Source organism: Cavia porcellus, unplaced genomic scaffold (genome assembly GCF_034190915.1).
Source record: "Cavia porcellus strain 051 isolate PalLab524CR breed Dunkin Hartley unplaced genomic scaffold, mCavPor4.1 scaffold_30, whole genome shotgun sequence".
Classification (NCBI taxonomy): Eukaryota; Metazoa; Chordata; class Mammalia; order Rodentia; family Caviidae; genus Cavia; species Cavia porcellus.
The window spans coordinates 29,580,056-29,595,217 of NW_026947513.1; the positions used below are offsets into that span (position 1 = coordinate 29,580,056).

The 15,162-nt window shown below is 36.5% G+C and overlaps 1 protein-coding gene and 1 non-coding gene across 4 annotated transcripts in view; one reads left to right on the forward strand and one right to left on the reverse strand.

Annotated features, from left to right (window-relative positions):
• The window catches only part of Scfd2 (sec1 family domain containing 2), a 446,638-nt gene that overhangs the window by 301,420 nt on the left and 130,056 nt on the right, over nucleotides 1-15,162 (reverse strand). The gene's annotated exons all lie outside the window — the stretch shown is intronic.
• Nucleotides 3,797-3,898, forward strand: LOC111757361 (small nucleolar RNA U13). Its single transcript, XR_002791731.1, has one exon. It is a non-coding gene; the product is annotated as a small nucleolar RNA U13 (small nucleolar RNA).

Sequence of the window (15,162 nt, forward strand, 5' to 3'; positions counted from 1 at the left end):
ATTTTTTTATTTTTATCTTTTTAATTAAGGGAAGAGTAAATAAAAAATAGCAGGATATTTTATAGTAACCTACTTTGATTTCCTATTAACTTGATTTGAAACCCTGTATTGCTCTCACCATCTTGTTTCACTGATTTTCCTCTATTCTGTTTTGCTTGATAGTACCAAGTTCGAAAGTATAGGCAACAACTATGAAGACAATAAGATTCATTATGACACCCATTCTGGTTTGACTATTATCTTCTTTTGAAGTCCTGTAATGTCTCCAATGTTTTGGTTTTATTGGTTTTGTTCTTTACTCTTCAATTTTATTATAACTGATGATATAGCAAGAGGCATTATGGTAACCATTGTTGATCACCTTGTATTTTGTTTTTACATTATGTATTATGTCCATCCTTTTGATTTGACTGACTCTGTTTTGTTATATCACGTTTGGTTTTATTCTCTTCAAAAAAAGTAATTAGAACTGTGGGAGTAATAAAACCCAAAATGTGTAATTGTCATTGTACAAAAGAGAGGAAAAGAAAGTGCTCTAAAGTATGTAACTGCATGCATATTTAAGTATATAAGATAGATAACCATATTACTGAGTTTTGTTGGATCACTGAACAGAACTGTTTGCAGTCTCACTGTTTGAATGTCCACTTTATATGCTTTAATTTTGTAACTTGAACAACTATTTCTAAGATGGCAATATGTAATCTATTAACTAGTGATTTCCTACTGTTTATTTTTTCTGAAATTCTGTATAACTTGTATCCTTTTTCTATTTTCTTTTTCTCCTTAAATAAAATTTTTAAAAAATTATAGAACAAATCTAATATTTGTAAAATACTGGTAAATAATGAGGTAATAAAAAGCAGAGCAACAGTAGTAATTCCAATGAGTAAGTGGTAGGGTGCAGGAATAGCAGTAATAACTGCAATGGTCAGATCTGTATTTTGAATATTCCCAGCCTACCAAATACTATACCTGATACTGAATCCCTCTAATGCCCAGAACCATCCAAAAGCCACTCCAATTATAACAAGAAGTTAAACAGGATTCAGAAAAATGATCTGTGTTATGAATTACCATCTAATAAATATTACCCACATTGGATATCAAAATTTTTTGAAGATGGCATCGATTGCTTGTTTACATTTTTATATATTGCCCATAAACTTTAAATCAAGACTTACTGCACTGGGAAAGAAAAATCAGATTAAAATTAAAGCAGCATTTCCAAGAGATAAATTACAGGAAAGTACAAGCAAGTAATAATTTTTTTCTTGAGACAGGTTCACACTAGTCTTGAACTCACTATGTAGCCCAGGCTGTCCCCCAATTCAGGGTGATTCTACCGTCTCAGCCTCCCGAGGGCTGGAATTACAGATATGTGCCACCACGCCCGCTACAATGAGATAAATTTCAGTGAAAGATGGTGATACAGAAAGCAGGAGCAGGGAAAAGCCTTAGGTAACAGAACTGGTGACATGTCTAGCTAAGGACCACTGAGCATCACTTGCAGCTGCCAGAAGAGGCAGCAGAGGGACAACAAAGAACTGTGTGAGCAACACATGGGACTTACTCTGGCTGCTGTGGCCTTCATTCTCAGTGTACCTGAAATTACTTTGAAAGAGTCAAATTTCAATAGCAGTGAGTTCCTGATCATATTGTTTTCCCATTAAGCTCATTACTAAAACAGCTTTTCACAATATCAGTTAACACTTTGAAAATCTGTTCCCACCCAACCATCTCGTCTGGAGTATGTCTTCTCCTCTAGTACTATTTTGTTTCTCTAATACAGGAAAGAAGTACAAATTTTAATCATGTTCTAAAACAGTGAGAGAAACAACTATGACTGAGTGAAGTAAGAAAACAATACAGATCTCAGTGCTGGAACACAGAATCCTGGCTGTGCCACCAAGACGATATTTAGCCAGTCTAAACAACACTGCTGTACATGAGCATGCTCCGACATTCCTCTCAAAGTTCTGGTTGGAGAAATTATTTTTAAAAGTTTGTCATTTTTATGTGTGGGATGGTAGGTCACTGTAACAGATTTAAAACACATTAAGTGACAAATACTTGCTAATATCTTGAACTTGTACTTTTCTTTGAATATTTTACGTAGTTTAATAATTTAGTCTGATAACAACTTTAATAGTTGGGGGAAAGAAGTTGGAACTGCAACACCAATTAAATACATTAAAAATAGAAAAGCTATTCCAAGTAGTTTCCCTCATAATATTGATTCCAAATGATTACTATAGTACAAGTCAGTACTATTCCTAGTTACCATATTTAATCAAGACTTCAGAGATATGTCAAAACATTAAAAAGATATCATCACAAGTATTATACTATGAGAAAATAACTCATGCCAATAAGTTTAAAGACCTAATTTGTATTGTGTCCTATCTAGGTACTGCTATCTTTGAAAAGTAATATAACTTTGGCTTTATGCATTTAATTTGGGATTCATATATTCCCAGGCAGGGACAGTTGCAGATTCTACAGAAACGTATTTCTATTCTAGCTCAAAAGAAATTTTCTTTCCCCCAGAAGAGTACAGACTGGTCACCAGATGTGGAACCCATATGACACATGAACACAACAGCTCAGGGACAAAGAATGGAACTTAACTACTCAGCAGGCAGGGGTAGTGACTCTAACATTATGGACAAATGTTTGGTTCAATTGACTTTCTGGGGGAAAATATAAATCACTTTATTTTTAGACCCAGAAATATGCCTAGGCAGGTCATTTTCTCGGTGAGTTCAGTGAGCAGCTTGCTTGCTTGCATACTGTTTTCCTTTTTTTTTTTGGTTCACAAAGATACTTATCCACATGGAGTCTATTACTTGGTCTGAACTCTGTACTTTTCACACAAAATTCACTTTAAAGTTAAAAAAAACTGAATTGGAGTAGGTACTACGATTGTTCATAACTGGTAAAGAGTTAAATTTTGTTTACTTTAAATGTTAAGAATCATTTACAGCAAATAAGCCATAAGGCTTGTAAATTCTGCTTCTCGTTTGTCTCTGGAATTTACACCTTCCACCCCAAGTGTCAATCTTGTATTACAGGTGCCACAGAAACACAAAGAAAAAATTTAAAAACTATTCATTTCATCTAAAGTGGAATAAACGTGGTCATAAATTCTTTGCTTTTCCTCCCTTTGGAAAATAAAATGTAATTTGTTAGCCTTTAGTTCTGGACTCATCAACAGAAGTTCGAGAAGTTTCTAGGTTGGGCTCTTAGAAGTATTTCAATTTTCACCAGTCCCCCCAGAACAATCTCTCTGGGGACCTGACCTCCACTTCAGAAGTGTGACTACTCTAAGACTGTCATGCTGGAGAGGCCAAGAGCAGGCTCTTTCTATAGTCAAACCCATCCTTCTCTGTACAAGCCTATCCTACCAGGTGAATGCCACCAAATAACTTCACTTAATGTCATGTGTAGCCAAAGAATCACGAAATTGATCCCTGCCTGAATTCTTGCCACCCAACATCATGAGATATAAAAACACACTTGCTTAAGCCACTAAATTTTGAGGTAATTTGCAACTGATAGCTGAAAAACCTAGGACTCACGAAAAAGTACAATAATCATTATGATATATTTTCCAGTATTTATTTTCTTTGTTTTTAAGGAAGCACTTAACTTCTTTCTACTATCCCCATATTTTATTATTATTTAATAGAGGTAGGTTCATAGTATACATGCAGTTTTGTCTTTCAGGTCCACATAAACTCTCTTCATATTCACATGATATGATTAATATCCCCCCATTCAAAATATCCTGCAGATTCTCTCGTGGTCCATAAACCTAATGATTGGGTTTCCGCACCATTTATGAGATGTGCCTTTCTCAAACTTGTTATGATGTCAAAACATTACTTGTCTGACATGAAAAAATTAAGAAGCAAAATGAAAAACATTTAATAGGAAACAGTGAAACAGATATTTTACAAAAAGAAAAGGAATCAAGGAAGGGAGGGAGGTAAAAGAGAAAGAGAAGAAAGGAAAGAAAAAAAGAATTAAGATGTATAACATACACATAGCAACTACCCACAATGAATATAATTATTATGTACTACCAATATACTAATAAAAATAAAAATTGAAAAACATACATGTAAAATTATTCTTCAGTAACTTGTTAATGACTACATATAATTGTTAATGATTACATAATGCAGTGCATCAATATTGTACTGTGGAACATTTAACTTATTCCTAATTCTTTATTATAATAAATAAAACTGTAATGAACATCTTTCAACATGAATCATATTAGCATCTTTGCTTATATCATTAAGATTACCAAAAATGAAACTACTAGGAAAGATATAAACCCTTTCAAGGACTGTTAGATACATTTCCAAAATGCTTTGACAAAATTCATTCTTTCAACAATAATGGTTCTGGATAACCACACTGTTAAACTCTACCCAACATGAAATGTCATATAGATCAATCTTTGTCTTTATGGCAAAAACATTTTCTATTTTGTTTGCCTTTTACTTTCATACTACACAAAACAACTCACTGAAAACAAAACAAAGACTCATATTATCCCTATAGGGACTGTCTTAGTTACTTTTTACTCGTTGCTGAGACAAAATACCTGAAGCCCAAAGTTGGGAAAGGAAAGGTTTATTTCTTACAGTTTTTGGAGGTTTCAGTCCACACTCAGTTGGCTCCAAGACAGGCGGGCATGGCTGGACCGCCATTCATGGCAGCTGCAAACGGCAAGCTCGAACCAGCAAAGAGAAAGACACACCTTCTTCCTGCCATTACATCACATCCTGGCTCCACCCCTACGTGGATGGAGCACTGACACCATCAATCCAAGCACTATACAATGAACCATCACAAATGAACAATGCAAACTCATGAAGCCTGGGGGACACAAACATAAACCATGACAGGGACTAACTCATAAAAGACATATACTCTCTTTAAAATCACAATAAAGTGTTGAAAAAATCACATGGGTAGATAATATGAGAAACTGATCCATATGTCAGAGTGATAATCTATCAACGTTTGAAGTCTTTTCCCCTGGTATAATCGTTTAGGCCAGTTAATCATTTGTTTAGTTACTAATTTTTAGAGAACTCAAAATCAGGAGATTAAAAAAATGTGTTCCTACATACATTGTCAAAGAAGATTGCTGTTACAATATGTGGTATAAACAATATGTAGTGGCCAGCTGTAGACTTTTTTCTGCACAGACACAAAATGAAGCAAGTTTCTCTAGACCATTTACATAATGTTTGTGATATGATACCAGAACCCTAGACTCTAAGTTCTAGACTGGTACTTTTTCCCACTAGAAATCACTTAGCAAAAGAAGTAAGTGTTAAGGAGCACTACATATGGTCCTTCTAAAGAACACGTTTCTGTGGGAGACTGGTATCACTCAAAGTCATCAAGTCAAGCACCAGTGCACTCCAGAGGAAAAAAACAGAGCAGCGTCCACTAGGCACTTGTCCACTTCTGACGTCAGTCCCTTTTGACTGAGAAGTAGAGAACAGAAGTGACTAAGGTGGAGGAGGTGCCAAGGAATACACACTCAGTCAAGTGTACAAGTAAACCAGCTCAATCAAATCCCATGTCCCCAGCCAAAGAAGAACTTGGGTATTTCTTGAATTATTCCTCCAACTTTTGAAGACCAGCAGCCTTTGGCCAAACAAAATGCCTCAATGAATAATTCACCCCACCTAGCTTCTATAATAAAGGAAAATGGAAATCTGCATCTACAACCAATCTTACTGTCAAACTTCAAGCATCCAGTAATGTTTAGCTAACCTCTAGCACTCTCAAAACCCTAGATATTCATCCAGCTGAGGCATACACCTCTCTCAGAAAAAGAAAAAAAAATGCACCTTTGAGTTATACAAAGATATTCTGTAAATAGGCATAACTAACGCTCTGTTTCACTAAGCTATACTCATTAAAAATAATAAATTGGACAATGCTATTTTCTTTCATGCATAGGAATCTATGTTTTAAAAAGAAAGAGAAGAAACAAAAGCTCAGGAAGCACTGAGGTAGTAGCCAGCATGGTAACAACAGCTGGAGGGAGTGTCTCAGGATAGAAGACCAGTCAGAATTATTATTTCCCTTCTGGTCAAATAAGCCTGTTTTCTTCTTGTTTTCCACCAAATGAAAACCCATACACATGCGCCTTAGCAACTGACATGAAGTCTGTAATTGAAACTTTTTTGGTAGACCCACAAAATACTAAGAACCAAAATTTTAGTTTTGAATTTACTTTGCTTGATTACTAACTCTGGCTTCCAGCTGGAATAACATAGGATACCATAACTTTTAAGGCAAGCCCAGTTTAAGAGCAGTAGTTAACATATACATTGCATTCCCATTTTCTAATCAGGTGCTTGGCACAAATTTACCTAAGTCCAAAGCAGGCAATGTGCCCAACTTGGGCAAAGGAATAGAATTTCATGGGTGTTCATTTCTGTTTCTCTCTTCTCTTCTCTCTCTTCTCTTCTCTTCTCTTCTCTTCTCTTCTCTTCTCTTCTCTTCTCTTCTCTTCTCTTCTCTTCTCTTTCCCTCCCTCCCTCCCTCCCTCCCTCTAACTAACCACTTCTTCCTTCCCTCCCCTTCTAGTTATTCAAGAAAACAATACTTTAATGTGATGGGGAAAAGAACATTAAAATAAAAAATTCTGCAAGAAAAACAGTGAAATTGACTTGACACATACCCTCACAGAGAAATGTATATGGTTCACCTAAAGGATTCATGAGTAAAGCTCCAGATGAAATATCTAATTTAAACACTCAAATTATAGATGTATCAAGACCAAGGGAAAACAAATTAGTGGAAAACGTTAGATTTTTGTGATCTTAGTACTCATACAAGAGGTTATTAACTTAATTGGATATAATTGAGCATTTTATTAGTGGAATATATTGGCCCTATCAACTTCTGAAAATTTTTTTTCTTATACCTAAGAACAAGTATAAGAGGGGTGTAGTGGAAAGTGGTCAGGGCACTTTCAGGAAGATGGTAGAGTGTGAGCAGTGAGAAAGAGTCTCTCTGAGAGTTTCGGTCCTTAAATGGGGAAAGGAACAAGGGAGAGAGGAGAAGAAAAGGAAAGAAAGAAAGGAAAAATAGAAAGAGATTTGGTGTCCTGATGAGGAAGAGGAGGAGGTACCCAGGAAGGATCCTAAGTGAAAACTGAAACCTATAAGGAAAGCAAAAAGGGAGACTTCAGTGAAGAGAAGGTGGCGGCATCTGACACTTTCTCACTGAGTCCGGACTCACTGCATGGAAGGAGGGGCCCGAACCTGCAGCCCACAGTGACTGCTGGCAACCCTAGAGGACTCCATGGAGAAACTCAGAAGTGAAACGGGGCAGAGGATGCAGCAGATTGCAGTGGCTGGTGAGCTCTTTGGGTTCAGTCATCCCCCAGAAGAGGGCTACTGGATAACAGCCATCTTGGAGAGGGGCCAACTGAGCTCAGAACTCAGCAGAGCTGCAGGCTACCTCCGTATAGCAGGTCCCAGTGTCAAGTTAACAGGAGGTTAGGGAGTCTAGTTCAAGTCAGCAGAAAATCCAGTTAAAGATAGCAAGAGACATGTGGAGAGTTACAGTCTGAACAGATAAGGTTCCAGCCTCAGAGGCAGAAACCAGCCTGAAGTTCAGTGGAACTCAAGGTTCAGGTTTCCTGAGATAACCCACTCCTCCAGGGCAAAGCTGTGGCCGGCTTGCTGAGATGATCTACTCACAGTTGCAGTCTCTGTTCACAGTATCTACCAGTGAGAGCAGAGCTTTGAAGTGAACATATTTTTTTCTTTTCCTATATTTATTTTTGTTGTATTTTTTGATTGTTCTTGTTTTTATACGAATGTAAATATGTTTCCAGTTTTTTGTTGTTGCTCTTTTCTGATCTTCTGTCTTCCTTCTCTTCTTCCTTTATATTTTCTTCACCAGTTTCCCAAAGTTTGCATAATCTTCCTTTTTCCTCCAGCCTTGCTTCTAATCTCTTCTTCTACTTCTCTGTATTTTAACCTATAAATCCTTAAATCTTCTCCTCTGAGAGTAATTAGCCATGTCACGGGATTATTTGTTGTGTATGATTTTCTGAATTGTTTTAGATTTTATATATAACAACAAATCTACTTCAGACAGTTAAAACTGGCAAGTTAATAGTTACCACAGTTTGCCAGTTTGAAACCATGTTGGATGCTATTGTTACTGCTGTTTGTGCTACTATAGCCAAGATGACACAATTGTTCTTATCAGTTGTTCTTCTCATTACACCAAGACTGAGATTGCCTAAGGGTCATAAACAATACTAAGCACCAGTGTCAAAGAAACACGGCTGGACCCAGTAGGCAGCAACTTTTTCTATGTTAGTATTTGTTTTATGTAGTTTGGGTGCCCTGGTATTTGGTGTATATATATTTATGATTTTTATCTGTTCTTCTTGGATTGTTGCCTTGACAAGATTGCAGTGATCTTTTTTTTTTTCTCTCTCTCTCTCTCTCTATTCTGATCAGTCTTGACTTGAAAATCCACTTTGTCTGCAAGTAAAATAGCTAGTCTGGCTTTTTTTCCAGCTTCTTGCCACATGGAACACTGTTTCCCATACAGAACTTCTAAATTCAGTCCAGGAAGCAAGCATTACCCTAATATCAAAACCAAAGAAGGATCTAACCAAAAAAGAGAACTACCGGCCCATCTCCCTAATGAACACAGATGCAAAAATCCTCAATAAGATATTGGCAAACAGGTGGGCAGAAAGAGCCAGACAGATCTGCCTCTGCCTGTTAGGAGCTGCCACCAGAAGGCTCCTTCCTGCGGGCAACCAGGAGGAGCAGGGACTCATAGCCAGGTAATTCCCATGCAATTATAGGCACCATTGGAGGCCCTTAGTACTTTAGGCAGCCAACACCCATCAGGAGAATCAGAAAAACACACCCCTGTGTGCCTGCCACCACACGATTGCCAGTGTGGACACACAGGCCGAGACAAGTGGCCAAACCCCCACATAACCTTAATCATCGGGGAAGTCCAAATGTAGCTCATAGGTCTGGAGAAGCCCAGCCCATGCCCTGTTACCTCGCTGTAAATCTGGGGTCAGAGGAACCCAGGTGCCTGTTTCATTCCCCTACACCGTGGAGGGGCAGCCAATGTGGGAAGTGCCTGGGGCCCCACAACTGGCTTGTTGGGAGGAACCCAGGAGAATGTCAAGATGAAGGAGCAAAAGGCAATCTCAGACCTCTAGCCTACACAGAACAAGTCTGGGAAATACAGTCATGGAAGAAAACAGTAGTCACATACCTAAAATCTCCAAGAGGATAGCAACTGAAGAAACATAACAACTTCATGAGAATGTTAAAGCAGTCAAATCAGAAATAATGTTTCAGGTAAAAGAAGAAATCAGAAACATACTCAAAGAATTTCTCAGCATATCTAAAGAAGACAGAAATAAAAAAAAAAGAACAACATAGAAAAATGATGGAAACCTTGAATGAATATAGAAAGGGATTACAATGCATGAAACAGATTCAAAGAGAGATCCAGGAAATTAAAGTCAATCAAAAGCTGGCAAAATCACTTGCAAGAGTCTGAAGAAAGACTTTCAAACTTTGAAGATAGGATTGCAGTTAGCGATCATGAAAGGAACGATCTCTTAAAAATAACAAGGAATCAGGAAAGAATTCAATGGCTGCAAAATGATATAAAAAAGCATATTTTAAGAGTGATTGGTATTAGTGAAGCAGCAGCAGTCAACACAAATTAAATTAAAAGGTACTTACAGAAGTAATGGCAGAATACTTCCCAAACATGGGAAAAGGATCTCCCATGCAGATAAGCAAGGAATATAGAAGTTCAACTAGCCATAACCAAAATTAAATCTACACCCAGACATATAATAATCAAGATCCCAGAAATTCAGCACAAGAACAAAATATTAAAAGCTGTTAGGGAAAAGAAACACATCACCCATAAAGGAAAACCAACCAGAATCATGGCAGACTTATCAATACAAACCATCAAGTCAAGAAGACTTTGCAGTGAAGTGTTTCAAATCCTGAAAGAAAGCAACTTCCAACTCAGACTGATACACCCTGCAAAACTATCTTTCAAAATTGATGAAAAATAAGATACTTCCAACTGAAGGAATTCATGACTACCAAACCAACTCTACAGAGAGTGCTAAAGGATATTCAAGAGAGAGATAAAGATGACCATGGGGACAGAAACAGCAGCAGAGGAGGATCGCCAAACAAATCAGGCAATTGAATGAAGGGGGAAAGGGGAGGGCCAGCAATAGGAGAATAACATGGAAGAGACAAACCAATGTAATTGTTGTAACAATTAATGTAGACGGCCTCAGCTCGGCAATGAAAAGAAACATAGCGAGAGTGGATCAAGAAACAATCTCCATCGATGTACTGTATACAAGAAAAAATTCATAGGCTGAAAATCAAAGGAGAGAAAACAATTGCTCCATGTGACAGGAGACCAGAAAAAAAGGCAAGAGTAACTTGCACCTCAACTACAGAATGGATAAGAAAGACATGGTATTTTCATGCAGTGGAAAGCTACCCAGCTATAAAGTAGAATAATCTCAAGGCTCCTGTATGTAAATGGACACAACTGGAGATCATGTTCACAGGTCAAATAGTTCAAACTCATACGTGTAACCCTAGCATAAAAAACAGAAGGAGTTAATGATGTCCAAAAGCAAAACAGTTATTGTAAGAATGATTGGGGAGGAAATGTCTAGGAGGGGAAGGTGGAAACTACTGTTAATTTCTTATTGTTTTGTCTTGAACTCTTGTATTGTTCTCACAATTTTGTTAGGTTTGCCTTTGTCCTGTTTTGCCTTTGTCTTGTTTTGTTAGATTCTATGCTGTCAGATGGTGGGGGCAGCTATTTTGAATATAATGCGATATATTACGGTAATCATGGTTTTCCTATTATAGTGCTTTGAAGTCTTATAGTGGTTTCATTCATTTGTTTAATTGGTTTTATTCTGTTTTGCTTGATTTTATTATGTGTGATAGTATGAACAGTTATTTTCAAGAAAATGAGACATTATGGTAGCCATTGCTAATTTCCTACCATCTTGTTTTGAAGTCCTATCATGCTTTCATTCTTCTGTTTTGATTGGTTCTATTCTGTTGTGTTTTATTTGATTTTATTATGTGTGATAGTATGGACAACTTTCTTGAGGAAGATGAGTTATTATAGTAGACACTGTTCATTTCCTGTTACCTGGTTTTGAAGTCATGTAAAGCTTTCATTCTTTTGATTGGTTTTATACTACTCTGTTATGTTTGATATTATTGTGTGTGAAGGTATGGTCAATTATTTCAAAGAAAATAAGAGACATTATAGTAGCCACTGTTGATGTCCTATTGTCTTGCTGTGAAGCATTGTGTTGCTTGAATTGTTTCCTTTTTATTTGCTTTGTTCTGCTTTGTTTTGTTTTCTTTTCTTTTATTCTCTTTAAATTAAAAAAAAAAGACATTAGCAAAAAAAATGTAGCAAATCATCAAGATTACACATCATTACCAAGTAGGATTCATCCTGGAGCTGCAAGAGTGATTCAACATACACAAATTAGTAAATGCAATACACTATATCAACAGAGTTAAGGACCAATCCACATGATCTTCTCAACAGATGCAGAAAAAAGCATTTAACAAAGTCCAACAAGCATTCATGATAGAAAAAAAAACCTAGAGAAAATCCAAATGGATGGTCTTTATTTAAATCTGAAAAAAGCCATCTATGACAAACCAACAACCAACACATTAAACAGAGAAAAACTGTTTTCCCCCAAATCAAGAACAAGACAAAGATATCCACTGTCACCAATCTTTTTCAATATAGTCCTGCAAATGTTAGCCAAAGACATTAGACAAGAGAAAGAAATAAAAGGAATAAGGATAGAAAAGGAAAAAGTTAATTTTTATTTTCAGATGACATGATAGAAGACCCCGAAACTACCAAAACACATCTAGATTTAATAATCAATCTCAGTAGGGCAGCTGGATACAAAGTCAGCACTCAAAAGTTAACAGCATGAGTCAGGTGTGATGGCGCATGCCTGTAATTCCAGCACTCAGGAGGCTGAGAGAGGAGGATCACTTTGCATTCAAGGCCAGCCTGGGCTACACAGTGAGATCCTGTCCCCTGCCAAAAAAAACCCCAACAGCATTCCTGTACGCAAATAAACTCACTGAGAGAAAAATTAGAAAAACAACATCTTTCACAATACCACTCAAAAACCTGAAATACCTAGGAATCAATCTAACAATAGGGATAAATCTTTTCTTTTGAAAACTATATTTACTCTGAAAAGGGAGATCAAAGAGGATCAGAAAATAGAAAGTTATCTCTCACTCTTGGATAGGAAGAATCAATTCATTGAAATGGTCACACTACCAAAATTATTATTCAGATTTAATGCAATCCTGATCAAAATTTCAGCATGTCTTTTTTTTTTTTTTTTTTTTTTTTTTTGTCCCAGGGATCAAACTCATGACCACATCCCAGGCAGGTGCTTATGCCGCTGAGCTAAATCTCCAGTTATCGACAGCATATCTTAAAGAATTAGAGAAAACAATCCTAAAATTCATATAGAATCAGAAGAGACTAAAAGCAATTCTAGAAAACAAAGACAAGGCAGGAGGCATCACAATCCCAGACTTGAAACTGTACTACAAAACTACTGTGATAAAAACAGTATGGCATTGGCAAAAAAAAAAAAAAAAAGATTTGAGACTCAGTGGAACAGACTGGAAGATGCAGAAACAACTGCAAATACACTCAGTTACCTTATCTTGACAAAAGAACCAAACACCTTCATTGGATGAAAGATAGCCTCAGTAATAAATGGTGCCGGAAAAACTGGCTTTCCACATGCTGAAGATGAAAACTGATCTCATATCTTTCACCAAACACTAAACAAAAATCAAAATCCATCAAAGATGTAGATATTAAAACAGAAACACTAAATCTGTGGGAAGATACAATAGGCAGAACTCTTGGTGACACTGGTGTAGACAAAACTTTATGAACAAGACCCCAATTCCACAGGAAATATCAGAGAGAATCAACAACAGGGATCTCATGTTATTAAGAATGCTTTGCATCGCAAAATAAACCACTAATAAAGAGAAAACACACACTGTGACAAAAAATGTGTACCAGCTATTCCTCAAAGGATTCATATGTAGAATATATAAATAACTCAAAAGACCAAACCCCTTAAATGTAAAGACTCTCTCCAAAAATGGGCATCTGAAATGGACAAGATACTTCTCAGATGAAGTAGAAACAGCAAACAAATATATGAAAAAATGTTCAATTTCACTAGTCATTTGAAAGATGCAAATTAAAACAATGCTGAGCTTCCATCTCACTCCAGAAAGAATGATATTATCAAGAAATCAATCAACACCGAATTCTAGCAGGTCTGTGGGGAAAAGGAACCCTTCTCCACTGTTGGTGGAGTGTAGACGGGTACAACATTGTGGAAATCAGTGTGCAGACTCCTCAAAATCTAAAACTAGAGCTTCCATTCAACCTAGCTATTCCTTTTCTTGTTGTTTTCTTCAAATAATTAAAAGCATCATACCACAGTAATATACGTGCATTGAATTTTATGGTGGCACAGTTTGTAACAGCTAAATCTTGGAAACCACTCAAATGCCCATCCACTGATGAAAGGATAAAGATGTGTTTTTGGGATACAATGGAGTATACTCAGCCATAAAGAAACATAAACTTGAAACATTTTTAGCTAAAGGGATACATCATGAGACCATACTCTTCAAGTTAAATAAATTACACACACCTGTGTAAACATCATATGGTTTTTTTCTGTGTGAGAAAGTGAAAGTTCAAATAAGGACCAAAATATATAATAACAGATATTGGGAAGTAGGAAGAAAATGTTTAAATGAGTATAAGCATGGGGGAGGGGAACAGGATGTAGTTGGCCAACATAGACAATAATATTAAGGTAGTGCTGGAGCACTCAGACCAACCTGCAAAATCCCATTTGGCCCCGTATCCCTGAAAATGGAGGATAGTATTAATGTACTGATACTTAGCCTACAATTCAAAATATGTGCCCACCTCCAAGAACCTGTACATATTTCAGTTTCCAGCAGACTGCTTGTGCTCAAGAGATGCTTATTACAAGGAATGAAACAAAATACATCCTTCCAGAAAAGAAAAAATTTCTCTTTTCATCATTTGGAAGTGACACTTCTTTTGGCAAAAAACTAGAGGGCAGGGCCTTCCCTAGAGAGAATGGGAAGTGATGGAGAGAAGATCTATATTTCTGATTACTGGTGAAGCTTATTAATTCTTCTATCTACAAATGAGACAATGTGCCTCAGATGTTCTGAATTGCGAAAAGAAGGGGCTATATACCCTGTCAATTAATGAGCATGTGAGGAAACAATAAGATAGGCTGCTCAGATCTCTAATTCCTAATATTCCTTATCAGTGGCTTTGATTTATTCCGATACTTGCCTGTGCAATTATTCTATATGCACTTAAGGTGTTTTTGTTTTTTTTTTAAAGACACACCACAGTTTTCTTTCTTGGGAAAAATTCTGTGAGACTTCTGCTTCATCTGTAAATACTATCCACGTCTGAATTAAGGAATTATCTTTTTCTGCCTCTTTCTTTACTCTTTATTCAAATGATATCTTAGAGGTAATTTCAAGTGACATGCCACAGTGCTGAAAGCCTAGATACTCCTGGCCCACAGAGAATCAGACTAGCGGAAAAAGCTCAATCCTAATTGTTTTAAATGGGTGGAAAAATGGATCTTGTGAAACAGGACCGCTGAAAAGATGGCAAAGTAAAATACAGTGCTAAAGAAAGTCAATATATCTACAAGTCGTAACATATGGTTTGAGAGCTAATAGAAGCATTAAAGAGCCCATGAATTTGTTATAGAACCAGAAGACACTATTATGTAGTTTAGGTAAACTTAGTTTGATTTAGAAAAAAGTAATCTAAAAATTAATATGTTAAAAATGAATCTTACCTATTAAAAACTACTTTGGCAACTAAAACAATAGTATACTTACTTTTTATTGAAAAGATAGATAAAATATAAAACTAAAGCAATATTATACATGATTACCTTTAGTGGTTTTT